General features: G+C 34.0%; 1 protein-coding gene across 18 annotated transcripts in view; it reads left to right on the forward strand.

The window, feature by feature from the left end:
• The window catches only part of ADGRL3 (adhesion G protein-coupled receptor L3), an 812769-nt gene that overhangs the window by 210005 nt on the left and 579867 nt on the right, over window positions 1-22897 (forward strand). The gene's annotated exons all lie outside the window — the stretch shown is intronic.

A 22897-nucleotide genomic window follows, 5' to 3' on the forward strand; every position in this document is an offset into this window, starting at 1 on the left:
ATTTTTAAAAAATGATCTTTATTTAAACTAAAGTATCTTTTTTCTTTTTCAATACAGCATATATCTTCAGCTTTTCAGATTATCACTTGATAGAGCCAGGAACGTACATTTCAATAATATGGCATGAGGTTTCTCAAAGTAGGGAATCTACATGAGGACATTTTTTTCCAAGTTCTGACACTGACATATTATTCTTGCTTTTTGAACTATTCTTCCAATAGAGCATTGTAGAACTTAGTAGTAGTCTATGCTTTTTGGAAGGCTATCTCTTTTCTCCATCTGTCTTTTCTGTGGTTTAGTTAGACTTTCATCATGATTCCTCAATCTCCATTGTTAAGAAGTTTGTATTATTACAGAATATAATTTCCAGAATATAAAAAAATATATTTTTCAGTCATTTTCTCCATGTGCTCGTGTTTTAGAATAGGTAAAAATATGTGACATATTATAATGTGTTAATTTGAAATTATTGTTAGTATATTTTCACAAGCCTAATAGTAACATATGTCTGTCTCAATTTTGGCTGAAGACATATGATGGGAAATCAAAAACTAGTACTTTTTTTGGAGAATCCAAAACTGCAAGAATTTTTAATATTTCTATACCTATTAGAAAAAATTAAATAACCTTTAAACTTCTTTTAAAAAGCCATTGAACCTCCTTTTTTCCATCTGAAATTAAGGCATAGGAACATGGAAAACTTCCCCAGATTCCTCAGGATGATGTTATTTAATTCAGTTTCAATTTGTGGTCAAGAAAAAAGGATGGTTGAACCCTAAATTGAGTCAGAGTATGTAGGAGTAATATTTAAAAATATATTTTTACCTGCATGTTTGAATCTTAATATAGATGACTTACAAAAGTGGTAACAAAGTGTATGCTGTGGATCCATACCAGTGTGCTAAGTGCTTGTTTCCAGTGTGCAACAAGGCGAGGAAAAGTTGAGAATAAGGTTTAGGAACCTTTATAGCAATTTGATATTTGTTGCAAAACAAATCTAAACTTGGATGCAAAACATCCAAACTTATGATCAGTGGACTTGTTTTGTTCAGAGGGTTATATTTTATGAAAGAATTGATCTATGATAGATTGCATTAAAAAAAAAAAGTCCTTCCTCACAGATAGTCTGTAAAGCACTGGTTTAGAAAACAATCCACTTGTTTGGTTGGATTGTTTTGTGTACAGTTATGTTTGAGAAAATTTAGAAAAGTCTTCCTTAATGTTAAGTAAAACAATAATAGATATTTTTAAATAGTTTGGGCCAAATTCTGTTTTTTTTTCTCTTTTTTCACATATAAAAGTAATGGAGCATCCAATTTTGTGCTTAAATTGGGTCTATTTCATGAATGAGAAATATGGATTATGAACTTTGGTGAGAGAGAGAGTTTTTGGGAGACTCCTTTGACTGCTGAAGTAATATAGGTCCAAGGGGATTGGATTGATTCTAGGTTGGTGGTAGAGCAGTGAAGGCTTTCAGTAAACATTTGTTGAATTTTTTTAAAAATGAGGGATGAATTTTAGCTAAGTATATCAGTTAGCAGTAGAGTTTGGTCCAAATTTCTTAAAGATAAGATATTTTATTTTTCCTAAGATGAGTCATCCAGACAAAGGGAATGGAGGCTGGTATGGTTTCATAGGACTCAGCTCTTTCATTGACTTTATGTGTGACCTTCTTTCTCATGCTTGCAGCTGGTTACTAGAGTGCCAATCACCATGTTCAGGCTGGAAAAGGAGAAGGGCAAGAAGCAAAAGGCACATTTCATCTAAGACTGCCATTCGTTTCAGAGATTTTCTAGATGTTGTGCTCAATAACTTTCTCTTACATTTCATTTGACAAAATGATGCCTTATATTCTCCTGTATCTGAAAAAGTGGGAGTGCAATTTCTTTTTAAGGTGAGAACACGGCTTCTGCCAAGAGAAATGGAGTTCTCTTAGTAAGAAGGAACTAGAGAATGGCTATTGGGTAATCACCTAGCAGTCTCTGCCGTAGCAATTGTCTGATATCACGCAATTGAGCATTTTTGAAGCTCTGAACATCTGACCTGCTTTTGTCTTCAAAATGGCAGCAATTTTTGATAAAATTTTGTTTGAGGTCATCTGTGTGCATTACTCCTGTGTCTTGAGCATTGTCTGATCCTTTGTGTCCTTGGCAGTACAGTGTTCTTCCTTACAGTCTTCCTGTTGATACCAATTCTTTTTTTTTGGTCTCACTAAGAGCTTTATTCTCTGATAAAATGATACAGATTGATAAATTCCGCAAAAGAAAACACTTTGAATTAAAACAGGCCATTTGAGTATAGAAACAGCAACAGCATTCTGTTCAGAAAATTCTCAGTAAGGCCCAATCTTTGTTTATTCATTTCCTAGTAAAATGTACTATTCATTCACGTTAATATATGTTAATGAAAGTAATATGGCTCAGTACTTAATTTTGTTAACTGTGTTGAATATTCATGCTACTATGAGGGGAGTTTGAGGGAAGACACTCAAATGGATATACAGGTAGCACAGAGTAAAATTAGTGGCTCTATAATATATAGGAAGAAAAAAGTATATTAATTTAATTCAGGTATTATTTACAAATTTAGTGACTATAAATAGAAATCCTATGTCATACTTTCCCATAGTTTACTTGATTTATAGTGTGGTACTATGGTTTCCACAGCTTTATGGCTCTTAATATTCATAGCTTAGATGACAATTATTGTGTTAAGAATGTAGGTATAATTCATGTGTGATACATGCAAGTAGATTTTTAGTATCATTATGACTATATTTATTTTGGTAATAATCTATTTTTTTTACGACTTTAGATCTGATTGTGCATGACTGCACAGTTAAAAATGTTAAGCCACACATTTCTATTCTCTTCATTTTTTTCTTCCATGATATCTTTTACATTAGGGAGCATTGCTATGTTAATGTGCAATAGATGTACTAATCGGTAATTTTAAAATGTTTTGGTTTCTGTAAATACACATTGGTTAGTGCTTCTTCACATATATTTTTATCATGATAAATCCTAGAATAATAATAAAATATTTGCACTGGATAAAAGTTTAGAAAATAGTTCAGAGTCTCATTTATATAGATGCAGAACCTAGAGCATAGAGTAATTAAGGGTCATGACCAAGGTGAAAAAAAGCCACATATTTAGTGAGGTGAATTAGAACTTCATTCTCTAAGTCTTTATTTTTCTATCACTTGTCTCATAGAAGAAATGGTGCACACCACATGAGAAATCCCACTCTAGTTATTTTGGAATGAGAGTGGAAGAGCCATATTCACGTTTTAACTCTGTCTTTTAAGAACTGCCTAACTTGGGGCAAAATACTTCTCTGTTATCAGTTTTCTATAAAACTGGCAAATGCTGTCTTGCTAACAAATTCACACATTGCTGTGAAGATCAAATAAGATGCATGTGAAAAGCGCCAGCAGTCTAATAATAGTATCAACAACAAGAATAATTTATATCTCTATGGCACTTTTAGAAAGTACTATTTATTATTGCTCTAGTGCCTTATTCATTTGACCTGCTTATTTTTCTCACATTTTATACAAAGAAATCATGAAAAATATTTCTACATGCTGTGATGCTATATTATTCTGTGCCGTTGAGTTGGCTCTGACTCCTGGTGACCCTATGAATGAGTGGTGTTCACAATGTTTTGTCCTCAACAGCCCTGCTTGGCTCCTGTAGACTCATTCCTATGGTTTCCTTTATGGAGTCAATCCATCTCATATTTGGTCTTCTTTTCCTGCTGCCTTCTACTTTTCCCAGCATGATGCTAAATACAAGTAGGAAAATTTACCTCATGATTTCAGCATGAGTAAATTTAATTTATGAATTTATGAACTTTACAAATTAGTTAAAATTAATTTATATCAATATTATGATCTATAATATCAAATAACTAAATATTAGGAACTTTAGTAAAGTCATCTGATAATAATTCCACAGGTGGATTGGTGCCATGAGTCAAAACACCTTAATGGTACTGATTTTAGTGTCTATATTCAAGAAAACGAAAATATACCTTGCTACTGGATAAGTAGCTCTCATATGTTTATGGCTAAATATCATTCATAATGTTCGTAATTAGACATGAATTTTCTTCAGTCATCATTAATTTGTTCCATCACCCCCTCTTGGCCTTGAAAATATCTATTCGTCCTTCAAAGTCCCAATCAGATACCACCACCTTTGGGAATCTTTTCCTAACTTATCTTTTAATTTATATAACTTTTATAGCTTGTATAAACAATGACTAGAAAATCTGTCCCAACAAAGGCATGTAGTGAGTTACTGCTTTGCGTTTTCATGTCTTTCCACATTTGAAAGAGAGCAATCATCAGATATCAATGTGTGTATTTTGAGGGTAGGAAGTCTTGAGAATCTTTCATTTAAAATAACCTTTAGAGTGTTAGAGTTCAAAGGGATGTACAACCTTTTTATGCAAGTATTAACTTTAGTATTTCTAGAAAGATTATCAACTAGAATATCTTTAAAATATCTTCCTTAAAACATTCTTAAATATTTGGCTTTTTCTAAATAAGAAATGTTTCTTTGATTTCGTTTTTTTTTTTATAGTGACATGTTTATTTATGTATTTTTTATTGAGGTAATATTGGTTTAAAACATTATATAAATTTCAAGTGTACATCATTATATTTCAATTTCTGTGTAGACTACATCATGTTCACTACCTAAAGACTAATTACCATCCATTACCGTACGTGTCCTCATTTCTCTTCATATATTTTCAGTTAAGATTGTGACAAACATGTCATTATTATGCTTGTCAATATATACAAACATATTCACAAACATCATGTTTATGCATACACAAAGATAAGACAAAATGGAAGTATTATGGAGTATCTCTTTTTATACTTGGTTATCTTATGTACTAAGGTTTCCAAAATACTTTCTGTAAACATGATAAAACCAAAAATGGCCCAAGATATTTTTCTCTTTAGTTTATGCAAATACATATTTGAGACTAATATAAATGCTTCAGAGTATCTAATTCTTTGGTGTTATAAAGGTTAATAAAGTCCAGCATGGGGAGTAGCACACTGTCTTATTAATTAATAGTAATAAATTTTGGGCTATGTGATTTTATTTTTTTATGAATAGTTTTAAGAACCTATATATTCTTAATATATAAGCTATACATGTAAGAACATATATACTGAAGAATATGTAAGGAGATAGACAGATAGGTAGATAGAAAGAAATTATGAGTTGTTGACTTGGTTTGGCCAAAAAAAGTATGTTAAGCAGATAATAGAAAAAGTAACAATTTTCACAATGAAATTCTATAAACATAAAGATAGATAAAACATATTAGTTCCTAGCCTTAATATTATGAAGAGGTATTGCTGAAAGATCTAGGAGAACTATATTATATGAGTTTTGACATTAATTTTAGTGTGGAAGGGCATGGCTAACGACTTTTTAAAATTGAGAAGAATTAGACCATGTTTTGAGATAAAATTATATAGCTTATCTGAGTTGGTTACATCTTGATTACTTCCCAAGTTTTACAATTTTACTTATCTGGCTGACATAGTATTTCTGTACAGGAGAAGTTGAGGATTCTATGGTGAGGAATCTTGGAGTTGAGAGTCAATTGCCCCAGTAAAACAACCGGAAAGAAATCGATCATTTCAGTAAAATAACAGATGGAGAATTATTAAGATTCTGATAGTAGAGAAGGAACAGGTGGGATCAGGACTTAGGATGGATAAAACAAGAGGCCATGAACTTTCATGATATTCCAGGGAATGTTGAATCCAGTGTGGAGAAGATTAGCAAAAAATGAGCTGGAAAGGCATACTGAGGTTAAATTTCAGGAATTATTGAATGTTATGGTAGGGAGTTTGGATATCATGCTACAGCAGCATGAAGTCATCTGAGACTTGATGGAAGGATATAGAGAGACCTTTTCAAATAGTTCTGTCTGGCAGGAGTGTGGAAGTTGTTAGGAGCCAAATGAGTTGTTAGGAGCCCTGCACTTGTTTAATGACAGAAATAGAATGAAGGGGATGGTGTTAGTGGTATGTTGGAGTTGGTATAAAGGAATTCACAGAATTATATGAGGGAGAAGAATGTGGAAGAGGAAAGTCTCCAACATTATATCAGGATTTGTAATGTGGCTGACTGGAAGGCCAATGATGCTATTTCAATAGATGGAAATCACAGGAAGTGAAAGGGCTGGGATTACTAGGAGAGGGTAATGATTGTGGGATGTTTTGTAAGGCCTGCTGAAAATCTTGATTGTGTTGTTCACTATGCGGTTGGAAATGCATTGTGTTGGAACTTAGAAGCAATGCCAAAGTTCACTTGAGATAAGAAGAATTGGCATAATGTATATAGATGCCATAAACCGAGGAAGGATTGTAGAGTAAGAACATTTCTAAAAATGGGACTTTGATAAACGCCTCCATTTAAAGAAGTGGAGGAAGAGGAAGAGGAGTCAGCGAAGGAAGCTGAGAAGGGTTAACATTAAAGGTTTAGAAGGAAACACAGAACAAGAGGACAATGTTACAGAAGATATTATTGAAGAGAATTTCAAGGAAAACAATCAGCAGTGTCAAAGGTTACAAAAGTGAAGTCAGAAAACACTCTGGCATCCAAAAATATAGTTCGTATTCAAATATCAAGAGGCAATATATGTAATATACTGGTTAAGAGTTGACTTGGGAGCATAGGAAACAAAGGGAATTGAAGCTTGACAATTTTAAACTGAGTCTTAGCAAAGGAAATTGTGTTGCCCAAAGAAGTGCTTCCAGTAATGGCAAAGACTCACATCTGTATCTAAAGAAACACCACTCTACAGAAACACCACTCTTTCCATTGTACCTTGTTGTCTCTCTGGAAAAGAAAGTGTGGGTGGAAAGCAAGCTGGAAAGTTAAAGGTAAAGGGAAATCAAGTGTATCTTAAGTAAATAGTTGGAGAGAGAGGACATTTTGGGCTGTATTCTTCACGGGGATATGGGATCATGTATCATATTCTTCTAATATATTTCAAGGTACTACACATGATAATTTTACAATAAATGTAACTGAAATGGATTTTACCCTCATTGCTGTTGTTTAATGTTGGAGAAAAAGATTATGGAGTTTTATCAGTTTATTCTTTTTTTTCTTTGAACATAAGGGGTAGCTCTGTACATTCTCATGTACACATTTGTAAAAGACCAATAAGTGGTTAAAAAAAGTTCCTGTTTTGTAGGCAGTGTGATTTAAGAAATGAGGGCAATAGCTTGCCAAAGTATTGGATATTGAGAGACTCTCAAGTTATTATAAATTACAGTTCAGAAATATGAATTGGAAATAGTAATTTTAATTAGGGAGACACACTTGGAAGTGAAGTAATTTTTTTAAGGTAATTTCCTTGGTGAATGAGCGTCTTACTGATCACTTGAGTTTATTTACAACATAAATGTCACAATAAAATAGGTATTTATGGGATAGTTTTTAATTATAAATAATGGCTTGTAGAGTTGAAATGATGAATCATTTTATCCACATACTGTATTGGCTTAAGTGGACCTAGTGAAAGATGATCCCATCGACAGCTTTGGAGTATCCTAACTGAGTGCTTTGTCTTCAAAGGCACAACAAAATCTGTCTTCCATTTCAGTTTATATTCAAAAGCTCTACATCAACAATAAGCTTCAAAGATAATCGAAATATTAACCTGTGCTTTGGAAACAAACAGGTAATTTTGTCTTTCATCATAACTGAAGCACTTTATAAATTAATAGAAAAATAAGTTATATGGCTACATATTTCTAAATGTAAATGGGATTGGAAGAGAATCAACCAACCTTGTCAAATTTATGAGCATGAGTGCAGTAGTCTAGCTGATGAGATGGCTTCGCAGGTATGAAGGATATGTCATTCAGAAGGACACATTGATTCGAGTTAGTTCTTTTCTGTTTGTTTGCATTTAATTATGTCCTAAAAGCATTGGTATAGAGAATAAAATATACACGAACTAGCACTTCTGATTTATAAAAGTGTATCAATGACATTTCAATTTAGAGTACAACCTCTGTAGGGAGAATAAGACTGTGTACATGCAACTTGCATTAACAATATTGAATTCAAATGAAAATTTATTCCTATTTCTCATTCTTTAGCCAAGATATTTTCTTCCTACTGAAATGTACATTTTAACATTACTTGTACTTAAAACCCTCAATCGATAAAACTGAGATACAAAAATAACTCAATAAAACTTGAAAAAACTTATGTACTTAATTTTTTTCTTTTTTCATCCCTTATACACATGGTGTTTCTCAATGCCCCTTAGATAATAGAAACTTAAGAAATTGAATCTACCACTAACTGACTATGCAGAAGTAAAATTTTTCTTGTGATTCCACCATTATTCTGTATGTTGATATCAGAATATATGTTCTACTGAGTATTTTGATGTTAAGGATAGCAGAGGTTTAGTGACAACGTTAAAACCTCAAGCTCAGGAAAGTCTCAAGGTGGTTATTAAAAGGGTAATGAGTCTTAAACTCAGTGTTTTTGATGTTCAAATAGTCATTGATTGCTACTAATATCCAGCCTCTTTCCATATGTCTTGGCCTTTTCCCAAAATTTGAGCCACAGCCAGTGTAAGATAAAGTAGCTCTGTCTTTAATTTTAAATTAGTTGTCATTGTAATCACCATTATCATCACTTGTAACCAAAACAAAAGAGGTAGATTGGAGATGCCTCTCTGTATAGTTTCTGTCAATTTAATTGAAACAATCTGTCTTTGTGAGGAATCTGAGGTAAACTGTGCCGACCGTGAAATAGGATCTTTAAGGTGCTTTAAACAATCCCTCTATAACACAAGACCAATAGATGTGAGGGCCATCTGGCCGCAGCAGCTGTCCCTCCGCACCTCTGTTGGCTGCTCTCATTGGATGGTAGACACCCCTTCCTTTGTTTCCTCCGAGGCCGAACACAGAAGATGGCCTACTGAGATAGAGGAGAACTCTTTTCTGTAAGAGTGCTCAGTCTCAGCTAGCTGGACCTGTTTGCTGCCGTCTCTAACAAGTTCCGTTGACATTAAACTGTTCTAAATTTTGCGTTGTTGTTGCACAGACAGCAAACTAAATAACAACAAAATGAATTGGAATATAAGAAATTTCTGTTGTAGAATCACCATATCAAAAATGACTGGGATAGAATGAAAGCAGGAAAATCTGAAAAGACAGGTTAATATTAAATCTCCCTCAGGAAGAAAGGTATTTTAAATCATATTCTTTATTTTTTTATTTTTTTGTGGGGAAGATTATCCCTGAGCTAACATCCGCTGCTAATCCTCCTTTTTGCTGAGGAAGATTGGCCCTGGGCTAACATCCGTGCCCATCTTCCTCTACTTTATGTGTGGGACGCCTGCCACAGCACGGCTTGATAAACAGTGCGTAGGTCCACGCCTGGGATCTGAACCTGCGTACCCCAGGCAGCTGAAGCGAGGGCATGAATTTAACCACTACACCACTGGGCCGGCCCCCTATATCATATTATTGATGTCAATAATGGCTTATAATAAACTTGTCTAATAGAGTCTTATAATATTTGAAAAATAACTTAAGCTCTTAATGAAATATAATAATAGCAATAATACTTCCTGTCTGAGTGACCATAGATAAGTTAATGAATTGATCTCCACTTTAGTTTCCTTGTAAGTAAAATGGGGATAATTGTAGTTACTTCATAGTTTTATTATGGCGAATGAGTCAATATATTTTAAGTGTTCAGAATGGTTCTAGCACAGAGTAAGTTAAATATTTGCACTTCTTTTTTTATCACTAATAATAGCAAACTGGACCTAGTGGGCTTTCCTTTAGCCTTTTGCAGAATCATTTGCTTTGTTTGACATATGTAAACCAATCAATCTTTTCCCCTGAAGATTTATTGTAAGACCAAGTTTTTGATACTGGTTTATTTCAAGATATAATTTAAATTACATTGTCACTTTTATGATTCTGTAAACCTCATAAATTTTTGTTTGTAGTAAATATAAAGTTAACTCTTTTAAATCAAGTTATGATGTCATATTAACCTGGTTATCACTGTTGTGCCACAAGGTATTTCTTCCATGCTTATCCATTTTTAGTCCATTCCACATCTATAGATTACCAATCTTGCAATAAGATTATAATATAAGGCAAGCTTTAACTTTTAAAAGACAAGAGAAGCCTGATAAGTAACAAATACATTGGACTCTTTCCTAATCCTAAATCAGTGTTGCAAGTGTCTCATTAATTGTAATACTTTTCATACTTATGCTTGGTGTTTACTGTATTTCTGGTGCTTCATTTAGGCATGAGTTACTAGTTTCCTAAAGCTCAGGATCAGGGTAGGCTACAAAACCAATACTTCTTCTACTTGACCATTTTAACATTTAGAAGTGGCAGTCCTAGAGCAAAAATGCATAGAATAGACAAATTAAATGATTATTTTTCTGCATTGCAGTGACCGCTGTACTTTCCTATGCACTGCTTATATCTGGTATTTTCACTGTTTCATATATATATTTGTGTCATTATGTTCTGGGCTCGTGCTCCGCTGCTGGCAGCCCGGGCTCGGATCCTGGGTGCGCACCGAGGCACTGCTTGTCAGGCCATGCTGTGGCGGCGTCCCATATAAAGTGGAGGAAGATGGGCACAGATGTTAGCCCAGGGCCGGTCTTCCTCAGCAAAAAGAGGAGCATTGGCATGGATGTTAGCTCAGCGCTGATCTTCCTCACAAAAAAAAAAAAAAAAGGATGAATTTTGATAATATGTGTTTTCAGGATTGTGAATAGTTTTGTTTTTTTTTTTTTTTAATCTACCAGGCCACTTCTCTCCCTACTAATGCTGTAACTTCTGTGTTGCTAAATATGGTGGATAATTTCCAGTTTTATCTTACTTAAGTCTCAGTAGAATTCAGAGCATTTAATGACTCACCTTTTCCTGTAACCTTTTTTTTTTTTTTAGTGTGATGAACCAAATCATGTCTCTTGTACTTCCTTTTCAGTTGTAGGCAATGCCTATTTGATTTTCCTCCTTTACCTGTTTACTGAGTTCACTTTTGGTTTTCTATCCTACTTGACCCCTTACTTTCCTATTCTGTAAATACTGAGTCTGTGTCACTGAAATTTATACCTATATGACCTTTTCTTCTTAGCCTCAGACTCATATATTCAGCTGCCTACTTGATATCTCAACTTGGGTGTCTCATAGGCTTCTCAAAGTTAATATTTTCAAAAATATTAAAAAAAAAAATCTCTCTATGCCTTCCAAAACTATTCTACCAATCTTCCCCATATCAATACATAAGACTTCCATCATGCCAAAGACTTGTGAATCATTCTTGATACCTCTGTGTTGCTCATTCCAGAAGCTACTCCTTCATTGGGTCCTATTAACTGGATCTCCCAAAATATGTCTCAAATGGATTCAGTTTTCGTTATATTCCTAAATACCATCTACTTAGTCTAAGCCGCCTAGTTTTCTGATTCAGTCTCCTTTACTAGAATGTAAGCTTCTTAAGGTCAAGAACTAGATACGTTTCGGTTCTTGTCATTTTTCAAGTGATTAGCCCAGCACCTGGCTCACAGGTAGTGAAAGATATTTGTGGAATGAATGGATTGATTGGCGCTTCCTGGAAGAGCCTCTTCTATAATAATTGATAAATGATACCTTGATAATGACTTCTGCCACAGCCGTGGTAGAAAGACTGCTGGCAAATCCTGTATTAAATGACCCTGATATTATTTGAGGTAAATTCAAATGACCCTTTTGATAAAATCCTTCCAGAGCTTTGACATGGTAATAAGTTCTGAAAGAGTGACACCAGATTTAGATAAAAGCGGTGTTGCAAAAGCCATGTGTTCATGTATCTTTAACTCAAAATATATGATATCTGACTATGAAATTCCATGTATTCAAATGGTAATAAAATGAAATGGTATTCTGCTTTGAATCCTTTGTTTCTATAGTCAGAATAGATGATGGACACACAGAATAGTTTCCTTCTTTAACATCAATGAAGTTTAATGATTATCCTGAATCCTGCTGACTCTTTTAAAACTGTTCTCAAATTTGAGATGTAATAATTTTGAATCAAGAAGAGTACTTTATACTACTGTATTTAGTGAATATTTAGTTTTTTATTCATTGAGTAATTTAAAAGTTAACCAAAGTTCTTCAGATATGCGATTTTTTTGAATTTTTGATTCGAGCTGATTTTAAAACATACTCACAACTTGGTTTAAGTGATATAACTTGTAAAAATTGAGATTTTTAAATTTAAGGATGTAATGTCACTCTGATTTTTGAAACAGAATGGACTTTGCCAAATTTCTTCATGTCGATTAATTATGATTTATATTTATAAAACAAAACTGATTCGTATGGCAGCATTTCCACTGAGATTTAAACAAGATATCACTCAAATTCTGTGAGAGAAAGTTTTCAAACATTAAATTGCAGAATATAAAATTAATAATTCTATTTATTGTAGATGATCTTGAAGTAAAAGCAAAGTAACCCACATTTTTAAATGCCAGAACAATTCTTCTTTGCTATAAATGTGGAAAATATTTTATCAGTAATACCTATGGTCATATGCAAACATAATATTTTGGTGAATTTTTATGTGATGTGACCATTTAAATTTGATATCTTCTATGTAGATGGAACTATTGTTTTTTATGAAGGCTGTGGTCCCTAAAATTAACAGTGAATCATTGACTTTACTATTTATTTAATTTTTTTCATGATAGAAGTATTTTTCGTCGTTTCAGAAGGAGTTCATGCCCAGTAATAAAAAGAAAAGAAAAAAATAGCAAATGTAGAGAATAAAAAGTAGATCCTCGCTTAAATTTCAACTCCCAGCAGATATTTATGGATTCGTCATAAATATCGTGTTTTCCACATCAGTACATTTCTTGATGAATGTATATGTGCTCATTTTCAGCATGAAGATAAAAACATTGGTTTGTGTTTCTATGTATGGACCCAACGAGTTGTTTTGTCTGTATTCTATTGTCTATATATTGTCTCATTCTAGAATATGTCTTTTAACTTCTCACCATCTCCTTTGATCAGTGCATAATCCAAATATTTTATTCCTCCCTCACCTGGACAACTGCATCAGCCTCCTCCCTGATTTTCTGTATCCTCTCTTCTGCCCTGACAGTCCATTCTCCATCAAACAGCCACTGAAATCATCCCAAAAGATTAATCAAATCTCTTCACTTCCCTGCATAAAACTTTCAGATTAGGCACTGTTATTTGGTTATTTTGGGAGGTCCAAATTAAAGCTATCAATGGGAAATTAATCTTTATTGTGTCAGTTTCCTTTTTTGAGTTAGTATTTCTACTAGATATTTATTAGTAATCACTTTTGTAATAGTCATCATTATAAAATTTTAAAGATCTCACGGTAATCTTTTTTAGTATTAGACTGTGTCAGGTATTTCTAGGAATATTTCAGTATTCAAATTAAAAACCTTTTGAACATTGAGCCATTAAATGTTCTTTTCCATTTTTTTTTTCCTGAGGAAGATTGGCCCTGCACCAACATCTGTTGGCAAATTTCCTCTTTTCTTTTTTTTTTTTTTCCTCCCCAAAGCCCCAGTATGTAGTTGTGTATCATAGTTGTAGAGTTGTAGCTCTTCTATGTGGGATATCGCTTCAGCTTGGCTTGATGAGTGGTGAGTAGGTCCGCCCCCAGGATCCGAACCACCGGACTCCAGGCCGCTGAAGCAGAATGTGGGAACTTAACCACTGCGCCACTGGGCTGGCCCCTGTTCTTTTCCATGTTGAGTCTTAAATGTTGAGTCTATTCTTGGCACCATTTGTTTCTAAAGAGATTATAAAATATTGTTCATACAGAATACAGGAAATATCTTTGGTAGGTCAGAAAAATTCAATCTTAGGCAAAAATTAAAGAGGGAAAAAACTCAAGATTTATTTTAAAAGATTCTTATTTACATTTGTGACATTCTTATATGAAAAACATGCATACTTATATCACCTCACACACGGATATGGATCTATACCAGCTTAACAGTAATTATACTTCTTCATGCCTGACTCAATTTTAATATAAGGACAAGGAGATTATATGTTATGTGTGTTGTGTGTGTGTTTCTTCTTGTGTACCTACTTTTTTAGTGATAAATATACTTATATTCTGAGGTTTTTCACATATATTGATGAATATACGTATGTTTAATTGTTGGGTGTTGGTGGCAAGTCAGTTAAGGGAGAGAGCTACAATTATTTTTAAGAGAGATAATAGATACAGTTTATCAGACTGAGACAAAATGAGAGAATGCATCTCTTTTTATGAACGTTTTCATACTTTTTAGTTCTAGTGTTTTCTCACCTCTACTTCATCATCTTTCTTTGCTTCTCTCTCCACCGTCAAGTGATTTTTATCCTATTTTTTTAAAACACAAAAACATAAAATCAACCTCTCAATTTTATATAATCTAGCATATTTAAAAATATGTATAAAAAAGTTAAATTAAAAGTAGTTCTTAATACAAAATACACATAAATTTGCCCCTTGCATAATAGACACTTTTTATAAATTTGGGATTTATTCTAAAAATTAAATTACTATGGAAATGCTTGCAGACATGATGTACTCTGAATAACTTCATTAGTAGGAAAGGACAAAAAGAATTAACTTTATTTCACATGTAATCAAGAATAAGAGATGATGGGTACTGATTAAGGTTCGTGATTCCAAATGTGAGCAGCTGTTGTATAATAATACTCTTTTCAGTACTAGTTAATACATCATGTTTAACATCTGTGTCTTAGCAGCTTTAAAATGTATTGTTCTTTTGGAGAAATTAAAGATGTCAACTGTAATTCATTTTTTGCTTCTCTTTAAATTTTAAAATATTTCTATATTTTGATTATACTTATGGAATAAATGTTTATGGATATGCAATTATATTAGCACCCCATCCTATAAAAGACTGTGGTCAGTTGTTCACTTCTTATGTGGGTAAGCTCATTCTGATCTTATGTGTTCATTCGCTTATTCAGTTCATGAACAGTTACTGTCACTCTGTTTTCTGTATTAGTACTTGTGATGCACATCTGACTGGACAGTTTCTACTCTAAAGGAGCTCATAGTTTAGTAGGTTATAGTTGATTTGGAAAGACTGACATAAATAAATAGTTACAGGAAAATGTATTTCCTAAGAGGTGTGTACAAGGGGCATTGCTGAAATAGAGGAGACCCATGAAATCTGCCAAAGTTCACAGAGAAAGAAACAAGTACTAGGAGATTATAAACCTCGCATTAGTGGCTGCTCATTCCAGGTAGACAGAACACGTTCAAAAGCAAAGTGTGTGAGACAGCATGGCGGTCCCCAAAGTGAAAGTACAGCAGTAGAGCAGTCTCTCTGTAACTGTTGAGTCCAGTTTTCCAAAAACTCTGTTGGCAAGATTTATAGATGAGAAAATTAACACCTCATATGAAATACAAGGTGAGATCCAAAGACATCGTCCATATACAGAGACCATTAGAATAATACTTTTAAATTTGTAGGACTTGGCATTGAAGAGAGATCCAGGCTGCAGACAAACATTTGGGATTGATCAGCACATAGGTAATAGAGAAAACCTGGGATTGCCTGAAATTTCCAGGAGCCATGAATTTAATAGACAGACCTTCAGTACTTACCAACTTTGTTTCTTTTTTATGCGTAAATATCTAAAGTTCGCAAGTAATACTGGACTAAATAATAGTGATAGGAAGCGAAAAGTTGGAAAACAGAAGATGAGTTTATAAAAATATTGTTATATATGAATATAGAAAAATCATATTTGAGTTGAAGAGAGTAATGACTAGTACCATTGATCCAAAACTAGAAATTCAGTATGTTAGAATTAAATTTTATTTAAAGATTTGTAAGAGGTGAGTATACTCTTATATAAAACATATGCAACATAATGAATGCTTTTAAAAAGCTTTAGTGTATATGTTAAAAATTTGAAGTCATCTAAAAAATATTAGTGCATTTTTGTGATTGCTAAGTTTATTCCACAGTGGTCTTTAGTATACCATAATATTCCTGGCAGTAAGGCAGACACTTTGCATTGTTTTCCTGGCAATGGTAATAAATTTGACAGCTCCCTTTTTTCCTACTCTTACCTACTCATCTCATCAGTCACGGTGTTTTGTCTATTTGATCTGTAACAGTTTTATTTATTTATTTATTTATTTATTTATTTTTTTTTTCCCCCCAAAGCCCCAGTGGACAGTTGTATGTCGTAGATGCACATCCTTCTAGTTGCTGTATGTGGGACGCGGCCTCAGCATGGCCAGAGAAGCGGTACGTCGGCGCGCGCCCGGGATCCGAACCCGGGTCGCCAGCAGCCGAGCGCACGCACCTAACCGCCAAGCCACTGGCCGGCCCTGCAACAGTTTTATATATGTGCTTTCTTACTGACGCTGCTATTTGAGTTCACATCAAAGCTGTCCCCTTCTAATTGTTGTAAATTTTCTCTCATCTCCCACTTTCAAACCACATACTGGTTTCAGAATCTTCTTTGTAAAATATCTATCATCATATCCTTCTCCTCAGAAATATGGAATTACTTGATGTGTACAGATGAACATCCTTGAACAAAGTTCTCCCCAGCAAACCTCCCTTTCAGTGCAAGCTTCTCCTTCTGTATAGGACCACCTCAGACAAGCTTGCTCCAGACTCAGTTCTCGCCCTTTTCCCTGCTTAGAATCCTCTGTGTCTTCCTCCCTGCCTGTCTAACATTGCCCTCACTTCAAGGTCTAGATCACATCCCACTCTCCTCCATTGGACAGTAGTGACACTCTTCTCTGAATTCTTATGGCACGCCTCCACCTTAGGAACCTAATCTCAGCTAACTGTTAACATTATTAACAGATTTCCATTATTGACTTCTCAGGCCTGTGTGTGTACCTTGTTTTCCCTAGCTACCTGGAAAACTCCAGCGGGACTGGCAACATGTTGTTTTCTTCCTGGAATTCCTCATACCTAACATTGTATTACTCAATTGTAGTCTTTCTGTAAGCATTTTTTGATGGAGTGATAAGGCACATGTGCCCTCAGTGAGGTGACGAATATGAATATGACAGAATGGAAAGAAGGTATGAATATTTTAATACCCTTTTTAGGAATTTGCATGCTAAAATGCATACACAAATATAAAACTGTCTGTAGGTATTTGAGTCACTTCGTCATTCTCTTTCACGTTAACCTAGTTCATTTCCTTCATAGTACTATTATCAGAAATGAACTTATTTATTATGTTGCATTTTTGTCTATTTGATACATAGACTAGGCTCCACAGGAGACTTGTCTGTCCTCATTACTATGTCCCCAACATCAGCATAGGACCTAGAACTTAATAAATATTAGTCAAATGAATGAATGAATTAATTAATTTAGCAAAAACATACTATGTTAATACTCTATATGTTACTCTCATTCACTAGGTATTAAATTGAAGGAAAGAGAAACTCAGGAGAAGGATATTGAGCTAAATAAATTATACTACGTAGTAAAATCAAGGTACTTGTGAAAACATCATTACATTGTAGTATTCTGTTTAATCAAAACTTCCTGATTTGGATTACATCTGATAAGGAAGCTTCTCCATAAATCTATCTGAGATGTATTAACTCTGAGGTCACTATACTTAGAAATTATTAGAAGAGTAAAATAGACCTGAGGAGCTTGAAAGACAGGATTTGATAAGAGCAACTAATTCTTAACTTATTCTTCTGTCAAGATCTGGTCTCAAGTAATGTTTAAGAGTGACCCACTTATAAATCAGAGGTGACATTTTTCTTGTTAAGGAAAGGGATATAAATATCATATTGGCGGGGCTGGCCAGGGGGCGCAAGCGGTTAAGTGCGTGCACTCCGCTGCGGTGGCCCTGGTTCGCTGGTTCGGATCCCGGGCGTGCACCAACACACTGCTTGTCAAGCCACGCTGTGGCAGCGTCCCATGTAAAGTAGAGGAAGATGGGTACGGATGTTAGCCCAGGGCCAGTTTTCCTCAGAAAAAAGAGGAGGATTGGCATCAGATGTTAGCTCAGGGCTTATCTTCCTCAAAAACAAAAATATATATATTGGGTGGATTTTTATTTTAAACAGCTTTCCTGTTTATCTTAAGATGGCGACCCTTAGAAATATAGATTTCAGAAAAATATTCTACTTTTTCTTTTCCTCCTACACTCATTCTATATCTCTATCCCCTTTTCTTTCCATTTCATCCCCTCTTTTACACATGCACACATACATGGATATGCACACACAGGTTTAATATTTATGCACTTGTCATATGCAATAAAATTATTGCAATTTCAGCTAGTCTCATCAATGATGTATATGTCCTATATTTCTTTTAATGTAAAGTTTATGGTTCTTGCATTTAGAATTTTTTTTCACAATTCATTTGGAAACCGACAAAGTTTAGAAGAAAGATTTAGTCATACGGCTGCTCAAGTCATGTAACAGGTGATTCGAAGCCTATTTATAAAACACCATCTGTTGTCTCAAGGGACTTCTCAGACTTCTCAGCCATGTCAGTAGATTCCCCATAGTTTGTGAGTGGCTTTTCTTAAGAGATCATGATGACAAGGATTTTATAAGAGGCTAACATCTGTAGATTGTAGAAATTGAGTTACTATTTGAAAAGTTTATCAGAATACATATAATCTATCACAATATGTTGTTGACCCATGATGTTCTACTCATTTCTCCTATTATGATTTGTATTGTGTTACATTATACTGATTCTCATTGTTCCTTGCCTTTTCTTTTTGTGTTTTCCTAATAGTAGTAGTGGAGGTGAGGATGGTGGTAACAACAGCAGCAACAACAATAATAATAGAATTACAATTAACTCATTAAGGTCCTAATATGTAATGTCATGTGCTATTTAATTTAAACATTATGCCATTTGATTCTCACCACATTCTAAGACTTAGGGAGGTTTAATTATTTGTCCAACATTGTGCAACTAATAAATGGCAGAACCAATGGCTGAATTCACGTCTCTTTCGAACTCTATAGAGTGACTCCCTAAAATTTATTTTTACCTGCTATTCCTCTTCTTTTAGTACTTTATCTTTCTTGCCAAACTGATCCATTCTTGCTGCATCAATTTGCATCTCTTTGTAAATAATTTTTAAATTGATATCTATGCTCCCATCCCTCTCTTTCTTCTGACCTCCAATCTCTGCCTCCAAATGTCTGATCAATGTCTCTGCCTGAAAATATTCTAGAAATATTGCTGTCTTCCTACCAGTATTTACCCCATATTCTTCTTGGTTAATATTATCACTATTCTTTTAAATATGCAGACTCACAACATTCTCTTTGTCTCTATTCTTTCAATTGCTGTCTACAAACAGAAGGCACATAATGTTGATTTTTATCCTGTTTCCTAGTTTTCTTCATTGTTCTGTATCTTCAGTATCCCTCAGATACATAAAATTATTTTAAATATCATTGCTATTCAGTATGTTGTAAAGCCTGCAAATAGCTTTACAAATTACTCCTACATGTTCCTGCTGAATAATCTTTCTGAAATTATTGAAAAGATTCTCTTTATACTCTAATAGTCTTCATTGCCCACACATTTTACAAAAAGAATTATAGAGGGCATGCTTGGCATCTTGATATTCACTGTCCTCCATAATTGCATGCCAACAAATATTGGTTACATCCAGAAGTCTCCTTCACAAATCATAAACTTCAATCAAGCTAGACAACTTTTCATTACTTATTAATGTGTCCAAGTCCTTGTTCATTGCTCTTTTATCTCCCTGGAATGTCCTATTCCCCCCATCCCCTTATTAAGTGCCTTCCAGAATTCTGTTCTTCCTTCATTCTGTTTAGATAACTTTTCCTAATGGGAAGTAATCTCTTTTGTGAATGAATGGACCATGCCTAATTCAGCTATTTTCCATTGTAGATGTTGAATAAATGTTTATTTAACTGAACAAGCTTCATCCAGATTCTAAGCTTGGCTGTTAAGATGTAGATCATTTTATAGCTCTCAGTTCACATGAAGTACTATCTTTGCTGGAATCGTATTGATTCTAATTACGAGCATATTGGTTGAATATACTTTCTTTCTGGTATCACCACTTTTGACTAGATAGTATGGTTCATAATACTCTTGTTTAAAAATTGAGATTTTTCTGCTACCCAGTGAAAATTATGAATGATAATTTCAACTAAAGGAATAATTTGAATTCCAGGGAACAAATTGCTTTCTTCATCAAAACTACAAATATTTTATTTTGTTCCTTATAAAGTATTACTCTAGTCAGTAAAACATATTGATTACATTGTTTTGAATTGAATAATTTAGAGCACCTAGTATGTACATGGTACTGAATGTCTAGGAGATGAATAAGACCCTCCCACCTTTGCTTAAAATAGAACACCAGGTATTAACAAACAAAAGTACTTTGATGAAAACTATAATGTTAATTCAAATAAAGTATTTGGGAAATAGATAGGAGAGTTGGTTATTTTGCATGGGAGAGTTACATCTGAGTTGAACCCCTGAAGCATATATATGAGTATAGGAAAGCTATCACAAGTAAAGGGGAGAGTGTTAAACAAATTTTGGAGGAAAGACTGTGTGTGTGGTGCTAGGGGAAGAGTGAGTGGAGTGGATAAGGCTAGAGTATCAGATACGTGGGAGAAAATGATGAGAGGTTAGATTTAAACGTAGGCTGGAATAGGTAAAAGAAAGCAATTGGATCCTTTTAAGCAGAGAGAGGACACAATTGTATTTATAACACTGTAAATGCTAGATTGGAGAGAGAGAAGAACTGGGCAAGGAGATCATTTAAAAACCACTTCCGGTAAGTTAGGAGAAAGTATGCTTTGACTGGGATAGTGAATACGAATGGAAGGAGGCAAGTGTGAAAAGTAAAAGAAAATAGTACTTGACTGAGTGTGGGCTTAAAGGAGAGGATAACTTAAGATGTTTATCTTGAACATTGGGTGAGTGATAATGCTACCAATTTAATACAGAAAACAGAGTTTGGGAGAAGGAGCAAGCATAATGAATTTATCTTAAGCTTATTAAATATTTAGGCTTATATCTAGGTTCCTTGAAGCGAAAACATGGTTATGTATCTTAATAATTTATACTTTAGAAAAACCAACATAACCATATATTTCTTATTATAGTTCTTCATTCCAAAGCATAGTTGTTGTTTTTTTTTAATAGCCAGAAAGAGAAAGGAAGTGTAAAACATTCTTGTTCAAGGCACTCACTGCTATGGGGCATGTTTCAATTTAAATTCATTTTTGTCCTAAGTTATGTTTAATATAATGTGTCTTAGAAACATAAAATAGACTGTATAGCATTTTAAACAGAAGTCAAAATACCCAGATACAAAACCATTTTGTTCTAAATCTAGTGCACTGTTTCTGATCCTTTTCTTGCCAAATTCAGCCAGTTTTATATCAATGAAGTCATATAGTTTTCTCAACTAAAGGCCATTTAGTCTTTGTTTCATGCAACACAGTCGGTTTACCAGCAACTGAAGTAATTTTCCGAATCCTGTTGCAACATATACAGCTACGTTCTTTACAAATACTCTATTTATTTTTAAATGTTAAATGAAGATTTACAGGAATTCATGCTCTACAGAATATTTCAGTACTTATTATTTCATTCCAATTAAAATGTGTCATTTTTTTCTTTTAAGGCAATTGGAGCCATGTCATTTTATCATTAACAAAGATATTATTATCACTGCCTGCTCAATATTTTATGGTTATTATCTAAGGGAACTCGTCTATTAGATCTATTATCGAAGGGAAAAATGTCCAAATAAAGTTAGCATCTAAAACAGCTAACTGCTAATTGTTTTTTCATATTTCTTTAAATTTGAAGATATTACTGATCATATGTTATATACACTTCGTGTGATGATGGTTTTCCTTTACTCTGGACCAGTTGTGTGGGAGCTGTATCCAAATTCATAATACGTTTTGGCTCTCTATATGCTCTCTAGTCCTCATTGAAAAATCACATACCAGTTTTTCAAAGGAAAAACAGGATGAAGATAAGCCATAACTAACTTCGAATATCAAAATCTTTCATTGTTATTCAATGAGTGATGGTGGGTACAAGGACAAATTGCACTATAAATTATGTGAGATTTATATGAAGAACTCATTAATTCACTAACACTGGATTAAGATGGTTTCATTTTCAGTGGTGTCATTTTAAATACATTGCAAATATATTTGATTCTGATGCCTGAATCAGTGTGTGCCATTAGATGAAAAACAAGTGACAGAAATTTATTTTATATTATGTAGTATAGGCAAACGGACTGTATTTACTGGAATAAAAAGGCATTCCCTTTTCACAATATCAAATCAGTTCTATGCATTTAATATCATAACATTTAAGGATGTAATGTCATTCCATTTATGAAGATATATTTGCATTGTTCCTCACTTGGTGTGTTTGTTAGCTTAATCTGATTAATTCCTTCAGATGAGTAGCTTTTAGGAAAATTGGAGCTTTGTCTGTGGTCACAGACCTTTGATGCTCTTTCCCCAGCCTGTCAATTCTTTTTTTTTTTTTGTGAGGAAGATTGGCCCTGAGCTAACATCCATTGCCAGTCTTCCTCTTTTTGCTTGAGGAAGATTGTCCCTGAGCTAACATCTGTGCCATTCTTCCTCTATTTTGTATGTGGGATGCCACCATAGCATGGCTTGATGAGTGGTGTATAGGTCTGTGCCTGGGATCTGAACCTGTGAACCCCGGGCTACCAAAGAGGAGCACTCGAACTTAACCACTATGCCACTGGGCCAGCCCCCTAGCCTGTCAATTCTTG

This window comes from Ceratotherium simum, chromosome 8, assembly GCF_057802395.1.
Source record: "Ceratotherium simum simum isolate JZ-2026a chromosome 8, ASM5780239v1, whole genome shotgun sequence".
NCBI lineage: Eukaryota > Metazoa > Chordata > Mammalia > Perissodactyla > Rhinocerotidae > Ceratotherium > Ceratotherium simum.